The sequence below is a fragment of the Orycteropus afer genome, unplaced genomic scaffold (genome assembly GCF_000298275.1).
Source record: "Orycteropus afer afer isolate SDZICR_OR568_19922 unplaced genomic scaffold, OryAfe1.0 scaffold00037, whole genome shotgun sequence".
In the NCBI taxonomy this organism is placed as follows: Eukaryota; Metazoa; Chordata; class Mammalia; order Tubulidentata; family Orycteropodidae; genus Orycteropus; species Orycteropus afer.
The window spans coordinates 10,255,636-10,268,005 of record NW_006921624.1 but is presented as its reverse complement, the minus strand read 5'-3'; the positions used below and the strand labels follow the sequence as shown (position 1 = coordinate 10,268,005).

General features: G+C 43.8%; 1 protein-coding gene across 1 annotated transcript in view; it reads right to left on the bottom strand.

The window, feature by feature from the left end:
• The window catches only part of ASTN2 (astrotactin 2), a 1,259,674-nt gene that overhangs the window by 29,655 nt on the left and 1,217,649 nt on the right, over positions 1–12,370 (bottom strand). The gene's annotated exons all lie outside the window — the stretch shown is intronic.

The following is a 12,370-nucleotide window of genomic DNA, read 5'->3' as shown; positions in this document are numbered from 1 at the left end:
AATTTAAAACAAATACTTACTGAATACAATTATATGCTAGGAACTATCTTAGGTGCTAAGGTTATAGAGGTAAACAAGAAAGTCAAGAACCCCACTTGCATGAAACCAATCAAATAGTAGATAATAATAAGTATGATGAATAATACAGTAGGATAATGTGAAAAAGAATAATGCACGAGTATAAGGCTGTACTTCAGATAGGGTGGTACACAGAGGCCTCAATGAGGAGGGAATGTATGAGCTGGGATCTGAATGATGAGAACGAACAGGCTATGGGAGGAAGATCTTGGAGGAAGAATATTCCAGGCAGGGAGATCAGCAAGTACAAAGGGCCTGGAGAGAGAAAGAGCCAGGCTTTGGGAGGAAGAGACAGCAGGTATAGCTGAAGCAAAGTGAGTTGAGGTGAAGGGTTGGCAGGGACCTTGTGTGCCATGATAGGGAGTCTTGGTAATATTCCACGTACAAGGCATTGCCCCACCTTTCTGTGATATCATTGGAAGTTCATTGTCATACAGGCAGGAGCACATGTGTGGTAGTTATGTTTGTATGTCAACTTGGCTGGGCCTGGTTGAGTGGCTGGGCAGCTGGTGGTAGTTATTCCCCCTGATGGGACTGGAAATCAGCTCCATGGTGGGATCTACCACAAGCAGCTGAGTAGCTGCCTTTGGGAATGTGGTCTGCTTCCTATATTTAAGGAGAAGCCTTGGTAATGGTCTCTAGCCTATGGCGCGCTTGGACCCTGCATGTAGCCATGTCATTGCTCAGCAGCCTGCTATGCTCTGCCGACTTTGGGACTTAAAATGAACTTAAGTCAATGGCCTGCCGTGTGGTAACATTGGGACTATGCCTTTTTACTTGTCAACCTTGGGGTTTCTCAGCCTCAGCAGCCAGCAGCTGTCTGAGTGAAGAAACGCCTCTAGTTCCAGTGAGCCGGGAGCAGGAAACAGAGCTGGTTGAGGGGCTTTTACTCAGCCCCTAGAGCCTGGCGCTTTGCACTTGGACTTAAAGCCTCCAAATTGTAAGAATAAACTTCTGTTTATTGAGGTCATCCCATTTGTGGCATATTCCTGTCAGAGTGGCAGTGTCTGTGTGGCCTTACAAGGGAAGTATTGGTAAAGCAAGCTGCTGGATTCAGGTCCATTCCAAGGAACAGCATTCTTTCTAGAGCAGCCTCTGCCCTCTAGGCTACCTCAGGAGACTCTGCCCCTTCATCTGTCCTGATCTTCAGGTTTGTGGTTTTAAACAGTATCGAAGGTGTAAGCAGAGAAGAATTTCGAGAGAAAGTAAGTATTGGAGGCCGAAAAAAGTCTAGATAGAAGAGTTAAGTACCTAAGTGTCTTTACCATGATATCCTCTTTCACCAGCCTTCAAGAGAAGAGGCAATAATGTAAAGTGATAGAGGGGCCTTTGTGCCAACTAGAAGATACTGGGGCTTCAGTGGCCATATTTCTTTTCAAAACTTCTTCCATCACGTTAAAAATTAGAATAATTTTCTGTGTGTTATAAAATGGGCATAATACTATGATTCCCAAGTTGCAGAAAGGTGAGTCTTAACTGACTTATTACGGACTTCATAAAGTTTGGTGTGCAAGTTAGTATGTGCTACAACCTCAGCAGAGCATTGGTAGTGCAGTGGTTAAGCTCTTGGCTGCTAACTCAAAGGCTGGTGGATCAAACACATCAGCCACTCAATGGGAGAAAGATGTGGCAGTCTGCTTCCATAAACATTTACAGCCATGGAAACCCTATGGGACAGTTCTACTCTGTTCATAGCATCACTTTGGGTTGGAATTGTCTCAATAGCAACAGGTTGGGACAGGTGCTAAATATTTTTACCTGCATAATCACAATAAAAGGAACTCTGGTGGTATAGTGCCTAAGGCATTTGCCTGCTAACCAGAAGGTTGGTGGTTCAAATTCATCGGCTGCTCCACAAAAGGAAGGTGGGGCAATGTACGTCCATAAAGGTTTATTGCCTGGGAAACCCAATAGGGATTGCTGTGAGTTGGGATCCACTCAATGGCAGTGAGTTTGTTTTTCTTGGTTTAATCACAGTGAATTTCCTAAACTATCCTAGAAGATAGCTACTGTTACTCTATTTTTTACATGGGGCTCAGAGAGGGGAAGAAACTTGTTCAGAATCACAATAATTAGAATAGGAGCTCTGGTGGTGTAGTGCCTAAGGTATTTGACTGCTACCAGAAGGCCGGTGGTTCAAACCTACCAGCCACTCCCCAGAAAGAAGATTGGACAACATACTTCCATAGAAATACCGCCTCGAAAACCCAAGGAGGGGGTCACTACTAGTCAGGAATGACTCGACTGCAGTGAGTTTGGTTTTTGAGTTTGGGACTTTAAACTTAGGTTTGACCCATGCATTTACCACTGTCAGCTACTAACTTTGGTTAAAAGGTCTATGGATATTAATTAAGTCTATATAAACATAATTTTACTAGCTATATTTTTCTAGCCAAAATTATAGGAAGCAACTCCATGGCAGTTGTTTGTTGTGGTATATTGATGCAGCACTATATCATGTTTTTGTAATTTTACAGAAATATACTAAAATAGTCATCTTTATTATCCCCATCTTTCAGAAGGGGAAACTGAAGATCAAATATTTAAGTACTTTGTACAAAATCAGAGTTAGAAAATGAAAGATCCAAGACTTGTACCCTTGTTTGTCTTACTCTAAAACCCATATTCTTTGCTCTCAGCTGCCATTTTGCTGTGCTAGTTCTGTCACTCATTGGCTTATAGAGACTGTACTTGGTAATTTCCAAGGACTATCCCAGCTGTGATAACCTATGACCTAATGCCTTAAAGATTTATTTATTTGTCTATTCATTTAAAATGAAAGATACCAGGTATCATAACTTCTTGGTTCAAAAATAATGACAGCCAGAAAGCCAGAATCTTTCTGGTAAAAGGACCGTTATGCTCCTATGTGGGTGAAAATTCTCTAGTTAAAATAACTCAATTTTTTTTTCAAAGCACTCAAGAGAGAACTCATACCATACACAGAAGCCTAAAAATGTGTCTCTAGCTCATTTCATGATATCAGTTTTGAGTTTCACTGCAATTAAGACAGTACATTAGCATTACCCTTTCTCTTCTTTCCCAGTTGAAATAACAAGCAATAGGAGCTTGGTACTCCTGGCACACAGAGAAATTCAGGGCTGCTTTCATTGATTGGTGATAGAAGGCCTGTGTTTATGATGCCATGAACCAAGCTGGCATCAAGCCCCATAACCATAGATGCTGCACATTCTTGGCTGCTATGTGACACTGCCACCAGACCCAGGACAGAACCCTGGGGATGCTCCTGCTACACACATGTTCCCTGAGTAAGCACCATAAGAATTTCAGCAACAAGGTGCCCTACCAGCCTGTTCAGAGGCAGATGAGGGTGAGAGGTAGAACAGGTATCATGTCACCCAAAGTAGTGCAAGAAATTAATTAATATAGCCCTTCTCTGGCCATGGTCTTTGTGACTCCCATCAGATGGCTGGGTGAAATTATGTAAATGTGAGGTGCTTGTGGCCCATCAAAGGAATTGGATAGCTTGCTAATAATTCATATAAGGTATGTGGAATCTTTGTTGGGGTGAGACCACACAAATGAAGTGTATGGAACCCTAAAGTGGAGATTGGTCAGTTTAGCCATCTTGCTAGGCTTAAAGTGAGTCACTCAGAGGTGGAGGAGGGAGGAGGTCTCACTATCATCAAGAAAGAAGAGCCAGCACTAAGGTCAATTGACATAACTAGTCCACAAAGACAATGTTCTACATTCTACTTTGGTGACTAGTGACTGGTCTTAAGAGCTTATGAGTGGCCATCTGAGGTGCAACTATGTCCAAAGCAAACAATAATGAAGAAAATTAAAGATTCAGGAAATAATTAGTTCAAAGGACTAATGGAGGACATGAAAACCACCTTCATGACCCTAAGACCAGAAGAACTAGATGGTGCAGGCTACCACTGCTGACTGCTCTGAAAGGGATCACAATAAAAGTTCCTGGATACAGTGGGGTAAAACGTGGAACAAAACTCAAATTCATAGAAAAAAAAAGGACCAGGCTTACTGGTCTGATGAAGACTGGTGGAACCCTCAAGACTATGGCTCGTAGGCATGATTCAAGCTAGGAACTGAACTGAACCCATGTGACCCAACTGGAAGCCAAATGATAGACAGACCCATAAGGTGAACAGTAACATCAGGAGGATATGCACTCATTACAACATTTAAGCATATTAAATCAAGAAGTCCACATTTGCCCAGGGATAGAGCTGGGGAGGTGGGAGGAGATGGGAAGGAAGAATGAAGGAAAGGAGTGAGCCTAGGGAGGAAGTGGGAAGAATGCTGTTACAGTGTGAGGATTGCAGTAAATGCCACACAACAGAATGTGTATGGATTGCTGAATGGAAAACCAATTTGTTCTGTAAACTTTCACCTAAATGACAATAAAATAAAACAAAATAAAAAAGAAAGAGCCAGAAGTGGAACACATCCTTAGACCTGATACCCCTTTGCTGAGACAGCAGAAAGACAGTAGAGAGATGGCAGCAGCAGAATCAAGAGACGACCATGAGACAGAGTGGTGGGCTTCCTGGCCCATGGAGTGAGGAAGCTGAGTACCTTCAAGCAGGAGGCTTGATGGCAGATGGGGTACCTCTCTGGGCACCTATGAGCAGTGCTAAAAGAGCTTTGTAACACTTGTATCCTGACTTGTCTCTGATCCTGAATTGTAACCTGGTGCTTCCCTAGTAAATCCCATAATCATGAGTACTGTTTGAGTTTTGTGTGGACATTGTAATAAATGATCAAACCCAAAAGAAAAGTGGAGAATGCTGCGGGAGGCATGGTTGGTGTCTGAACTGGTAACAAGATTGGAGGATGGTGGTATGTCTGACCTCTACCTCATAGGAATCAGCCTTGCACTGTTGATATTGTTTTAGATCCTTCTTTCCCGTTGTGAAGTTAGAGGAGGTCAGAAGATGCTTTCCTCACAACCTTTTGGCACCCAGAGATGGTAAAGATAGAGAAGCAGAAGGAGCCTTGGAGCTCAATGAGCATACATTGAAAACTTCATTCTGGCACCCACTAGATATATGACCTTGGACTCTATAAGCCTCATTCTCCTTATAAGTGATGTGAGGAAAACAATCGTCTTGGAGAATTATCAGTTCAAGTACAAGGAACCCAGCACACTCCTTGGTTATATGGGTAGTAAGGACCACCATCTAATGAATGTTCACTAGATGTTGGGCGCTTTATGTGTAAATTTCAGTTAATCCTCATACATGCTACATTAGCTCATTGTTGTTGTTCTTGTTGTTATATGCCATTGAGTCTGACCCAACTCATAGCGACCCCTCCTTGGGTTTCCGAGGCAGTATCACTATGGAAGTAGATTGCCCCATCTTCCTTCCGAGGAGTGGCTGGTGGGTTTGAACGTCCAGCCTTCTTGCTAGCAGTCAGGTGCCTTAGGCACTACGCTACCAGAGCTCCTACATTAGCTCATTAGTGGTGTACAATTATTGCTTCCATTTCACAGACAAGCCCTTTAGTTCCAAAGAGATCAAGCATATTATATAAGTAGCACCAGGGACTAGAATCTCAGTGTACCTACATTCAAAGACTATGTTCTTAACCAGTGCATTCTATTGTCTCATCAGATCCAATTCCACCTTTTATATTTTGTCAGCTGGTGATAGTAAGGGTAAAGATATCTGGACTTGTACCCAATCCATGTCCTAACAGGCCTAAAAGGAAGTATTTTGGCCGTATCCTCAGGAGAAAACTAATCTATTAACTGCCTTCTGGAACTTTTGGCTTCTGCCTATGATGTAAGAATAGCATTGGGCATGGGCATCGTCTCTCTCCTCCATTAATATAATAGCACTATGACTGGAGCTCAGATGTAGAGTTTACTATGTTCAGTATTGTCCAAGTCAAGGGAATCAGTGGGCAGTAGAGGACAAAGCCTAGTCTTGGAGACAGTCAGACTTAGTTTCATATTGCAGCTCCACTTTGCTTGATAACTTTGGGCAAGTCACTTCACCTGTCTGCGCTACACATCTGTGATGGGAAGACTGCTGCTCCACCTCACAGGCTTCAGTGTGGATGGATAGGAAGTGTAAGTGTTGTCCAAGTGAGTTACCATTGGAAAGCAGTGAGGAAAGGTTGGGAACATGATCATAAAGAAACTCTCAGATTTGAGAGTAAGCAAGTAGCAAGATGGGAGAGTAATAACAGTTTTGGGTTGCACTGTAAGTACTTTGCATCCACACAACTCATCTAAAAAGTGGCAGAGCCAGGATTCAAAGTCTAGCCTGCAGGTCCCAGAGGGTGTGCTCTTTGGCTTGGGTACAGCTATATCCCTGATATTTCAGAGTACTGGGAGCATGGTAGGCACTCAGTGACTATTGGAGCAAATGAATGAACCTAAGCATATCACATATAATTTCTCAATTTAAATTTATCCATTAATAAAACAGAGATGATTATAGAAAGAGTACATGGCTATTACAAGAATTACATGGGAAAGTGGTAAGTTACAGGTTATCATAAAGACCACTTAGTATAAGAGTGGGAGCTCTGGTGGCATAGTGCCTAAGGCATTTGACTGCTAACCAAAAGGCTGGCAGTTCCAACCCACCAGCCATTCCTCAGAAGGAAGATTGGGCAATCTACTTCTATAGAGATACTGCCTTGGAAACCCAAGGAGTGATCACTGTGAGTTGGAAATGACTCGAGGCAGGGAGTTTGAGTAGTATAAGAGTACACATTTAACAAACAGAGACTCAAAGCATAAGGAGTTGGAAATCAAGGTTCAATGATATAATGATCATATAGGCCTGAATAAATCTCTGCTTCCTAAAAGGTAGTTTCTATTTTTGTTATTAGAGTAACTGAACATATCAGTGGAGGCCTCAGGATGGAGGAGGCCACAGGCCACCCTGCCATGGGGTGGAGAAAGGGGAGGATGTCAACCTCACAGGCCTGGGTCAAAAGTCACAAGGCCATCCGCTTTCTGCCTGTCTCAGCTGTAATTGTAGAACTGTTCCAGAGACACATCTGAAAGCTGTTAGGGGACCAGGCAGGGTCTAGAGGGGCTCTTTGTGAGAGGAAGAAATTGGCAGCCCCTGATCTGGAGAAAGAAGAGAGAAGGGAGGCAGGGGAGGGGGTGTTACTGCAGAGAGAGAGAAAGAAAGAGAGAGAGAGAGCACAGTCAGACTTTTGCTTCTTCTTGTTATGTGCCATGGAGTCGGACCCAACTCATAGTGACCCCTCCTTGGGTTTCTGAAGTGGTATCACCACAGAGGTAGATTGCCCAACCTTCCTTCCAAGGAGTGGCTGGTGGGTTTGAACCGCCAGCCTTCTGGTTAGCAGTCAAGTCCCTTAGGCACTATGTTACCAGAGCTCTTAGGGGTCAGGAAAGAGTGTCAGCTACCCTCTGCTCAGTTCTGCAAATGTCTCTCTTCCCTCTGAGGCCAACCAAGTTTCAGTGATAATTTCAATTCCTGAGACATCACCTAACTCCACACCTTTGCTTTACATATGGGGAAACTGAGTCCCAAAGGATGAGGAAATGGGCCCACTGTCATTTAAACCAGGCACTACCCACTGCCTCTTGCACAACTAGCTGACTTACCTCCAATTCCACATATGGTGCATTTTTTTAATTATGAAATATGGGCAATCTAGCAACCTGTAGCCCAAAGCCCCCATCTGTGCTATTTTCCTCCACCTTCTGCCCTTGTTTCAGAGGGAAGAAGAGTACTGGCCAAGGTGGCTGAAACCTGAGTTCAAGTCCCAGCTCTCCCACAGACTGGCTATGAGATCTTGATGGTGTTGGCATACTGGGAGTTTGAAATGAAAAATTATATGGAGGAATGCCTTGGAACTGGCTACTGACAGGCAAATAATTTTTTAAAATATTTCCTCATCATCCTCAGGGCAAAGTTCAAATTCCTTCCAATGAAGCCTAATAGAGTTCCTTGGTGTCCATTCATTAAGCAACACTATTGCTGAGCCCCAAATATGTTCCCCCATAGATCCAGGCTTGTTTGTCAATCTTTGCTCCTTACTCTGTTTCATAGTAGAGCCATTTGATAATGGTTCTGGAACACGTACCCCATCTCTTTGCCTTTACAGATGAAGCAAAGAAGGGGAAGTTCCCCTTCTTTGCTTCATTCTCTCTACCTTGTCCTTGAAGCATCAACTGAAGCCACATCTTCTCTAGGAAAGCCTGTCTTGAATCCTCTGAAGAATTGCTTAAACCTATGTTTCCTCTATGTATGATGTCCCATGGCTAAATCAGTGCCTATTCCCTTCTGTGGGAGCTCTGGGTCAGAGGTCAGCAAACTACTGCCCATGAGTCTAATCTAGCATAGTGCCTAAGGCAATTGACTGCTAACCAGAAGGCTGGCGGTTCATACTCCTCAGAGTTCAGCCACTCCTCGGAAGGAAGATGGGGCAATCTACTTCCGTAGTGATACTGCCTCGTAAACCCAAGGAGGGGTCACTATGAGTTGGGTCCGACTCGACAGTACATAGCAACAACAGCAATTCCCTTCTGTCTTGCATCCATGAGTATGTGTTCATCTTCAAGGTAGGAATATTGCTCTTCCCATCACTATATCCCAAACAAATACAACTAGTGCAGAGACACTCAGCAAATACTTGCCAGAATGAATGAGTGAATGAATGACTCAATCAGTCAGGAGGTAGTATTTCTCTTATATGGAACTCAGTTTCCACAGCTGTAAATGAACAGCCATTACAAGTGATAGCTAAGACTATGGTGTTGGAATCGGACAATCTGGTTTTAAGTTCTGGGTCTCCATTTATTGGCTGTGTGAGGTTTTGCCTCATTTTACCCACCTGTAAAATAAGAGTCATAATATTAAAACCCATCATATAGGATTAGCTATTAGAATAAAGTGAGATGCTGTGTGGAACCTGCTTAATATGATGCCTAGCATATACTAAACACTCAATAAGCTATAGCTGCTCTTATTATTTTTATTAATGTTATTACTATGTCACTGCCTAAGGCTCTGCCTTCATCCCCACCTGGCGTAAGCTGTCCTGATGGAGATCAGAGGAGGGTAGGTGGAAAGGAAGCTGTTGTTGGTCCCATCCAAGACCCCCAGACCCCCTCACAGCAGGGGTGAGAGAATGAAACTGAGAAGTTAATTGGCAGTGAGAGCTTCTCACGGATCTGACAGGGGGTAAGCGCAGGGACAGAGCCCCAGAGGCCCACATCAGGCCCAGGTCCCTGAGAGAATGGTAGAATGCGTTTGAAGTCTCCAGGCCAACGCCTGCTCTTCCCCAGCCACTGCATGATTTAGGCATTTTGGGGAGGCAAAAGTCTCCTCGCTGATTTGAAGGGAAACAGATGTTTCCAGGCCAGAGGCCCTGGTCTTGTAAAAGACTCCTTCCCCCACACAGTTTTGGCAAACAACTTCCCGTTAGTTCACACACACACACCCCCACCTCACTCTCCTCCCTGCCATTTCCAGCACAAAGTGACAGGCAGGGGTGGTGGGAAAAGCTTTTCACCCCAACTCCAACAACAGTACTGAGTCTGAGTGGCTAGATGGCTAGAGACACCAAATTGTCCTTTTCTGGGTTCCAATCTCCCTGTTTCTGTGGTGAGGGAATTGAAGCAAGATCACCTTGGAGAGAGCTGATATTCTAGGGACTGAACAATTTTTTTTTTCTCTTACAGAATTGGTGTTATCCCTTCACAACCTTTCTCCTTTAGAGTCTAGGGCAAACAGCGTGGGCTTGCAAATCAGATGGTCAAGTTTCGAATTTAGACTCCGCCAGCTACTAGACAAAGAAGCTCTGGTGGCCTAGTGACTGAGGCATTTGACTTCTACCCAGAATGTTGGCGGTTCAAACCCACCAGCCACTCCACAGAAGGAAGACTGGACAATCTAGTTCAGTAAAGATTTAATGCCTCAGAAACATAAAGGGAGTCACTGAGTTGGAATTGAGTCGATGGCAGTGAGTTTGATTTGGTTTTTTTGAGCTACAAGGCAAACAGTGACTTAACTATTGAACTTAATTTCCTTTACCTGTAAAATGGAGACAAAGTTTCCATCTCTGGTTTGAGAGAATTAGATCAGAATTAGATTTCTCTACTGGAGTCACTGGTGGCACAAACGTTAAACACCAAACTACTAACTGAAAACCCTATGAAGCAGTTCTGCTCTGCACACTTGGTGTCACCATGAGTCAAAATCTATTGGACAGCAAATAACAACACTTGTATTAGGTGTTCTGGTTACCTAGTGCCACTCTGACAATAATATACCACAAATGGGATGACTTTAACAGACAGGAGTTTATCCTGTTACGTTTGGAGGCTTTAAGTTCAAGTTCTAAGTGCCAGGCTCTAGGAGCAGGGTGAAAGTCTCTCGACCTTGGGCTTCAGCTCTGCCTCTTGCTCCCAGCCCAGTGAAGTTAGAGGCATCTCTTCACTCAGGCAGCTACTGATTGCTGAGGCTAACAAGCCCAAGCAACAAATAAAATGGCACAGTCCCAATATTACCAAACCACACGGCAGGCCATTAATTCAAGTCCATTACAAATCCCAAGGTCGGCAAAGCATGGCATGCTGCTGAACAATGGCATGGCTACATGCATGCAGGGTCCAAGCATGCCATAAGCTAGAGACCATTCCCAAAGCTGCTGCTTATATATGGGAAGCAGACCACATACCCAAAGGCAGCTACTCAGCTGCCCACAGTAGATTCCGCCATGGAGTTGATTACCAGTCTCATCATGGAGAATACTACATGCAGCTGCCCAGCCACTCAACCAGGTCTAGCCAAGTTGACATACAAACTTAACCACCACATTAGATTTCTTATGAAATTTAAAATTGAGTACTGTACTCCCCTTGTCCTACTCATGGTGTCGAGGACATTCTAGACCCAGAGTATGTATGAAATAACGTTTGCAACTGATTATTGAAGGCAAGACTGCTGGACACATTGGCTTTCCAAAGACTTGGGTCCTCAATTCAGGTCTTTCTGAGCCTTCATGTGCAATAGTAGCCAAACTAGTAGAAAATCATTCTCTTTTTCATAATCACTATGAAACAGGGTCTGCAGTGGCCAGAATAGTTTCTGGAGTCCTTCTACCTGAGTTCAAATGTTGGCTCTACAACATACTTTCTTCATGTCCTTGGGCAAGTTAATTAACCTCTGTGTTATTTAGTGTCTTGCCTTTAAGATGTGGATATTATATACCTCAAAAGGATGTTGAGAAAAGTAAAGTACTTGAAACAGTGCCTGGCACATGGTAAGTGTAAGTAAGCATTAACCACTATGTGATGCGTGTATGTATTGTTGTTAAGTGCCATCGAGTCATTTCCGACTCATAGTGACCCCATGCACAGCAGAATGACACACTGCCCGATCCCGCGCCAGCCCCACAATCCCTGCTATACTTGAGCCCATCGTCGCAACCACCGTGTCAATCCATCTCGTTGAAGGCCTCCCCCTCTTTCGTTGACCCTCCACCCTACCAAGCATGACATCCTTCTCCAGGGAATGGTCCCTTCTTACAATATGACCAAAATAGGTGAGACAAAGTCTGGCCATTCTTGCTTCCAAGGAGCATTCTGGCTGCACTTCCTCCAGGACAGATCTGTTAGTTCTTTTAGCAGTCCATGGTGCTTTCTGCATTCTTTGCCAGCACCACAACTCAAAAGCATCAACTCTTTTTCAGTCTTCCTTATTCTTTGTCCAGCTCTCACATGCATACGAGGCGATTGGAAATATCATGGCTTGTGTCAGGCGCACCTTAGTCCTCAAGGAGATATCCTTGCTCCTCAGCACTTGATACAGTTCCTTCACAGTTGACTTTCCCAATGCTACACGTCGTCTAATGTCCTGACTGCTGCTTCCGTTGGCATCGATTGTAGAACCAAGCAACGTGAATTCTTTGACAACCTCAATCTTCTCTGCATTTATTGTGATGCTGCTCATTGGTCCAGTTGTGAGGATTTTTGTTTTCTTTATATTGAGACGTAATCTGTACTGCAGACTGTATTCTTCAACCTTCATCAGTACATGTATGTATATGTTTTAATTATTAATCTCCTCTGTGGCACTTGAAGGTTGGGCAATCTACTTTCATTTTGATTCTGCCTCGGAAACCCAAGGAGGGGTTGCTATGAGTCGAATCCTACTCAACGGCAGTGAGTTGGTATTTTTTTTTTTTTCCTGGTGGCACAATGGTTAAGCACTTATCTGCAAACCAAATTGTCAGCAGTGTGAACCCACAAGCAGCTCCATGAGATAACAGACCTGGCGCTACGCTCCTATAAAGATGACAGCCTAGGAAA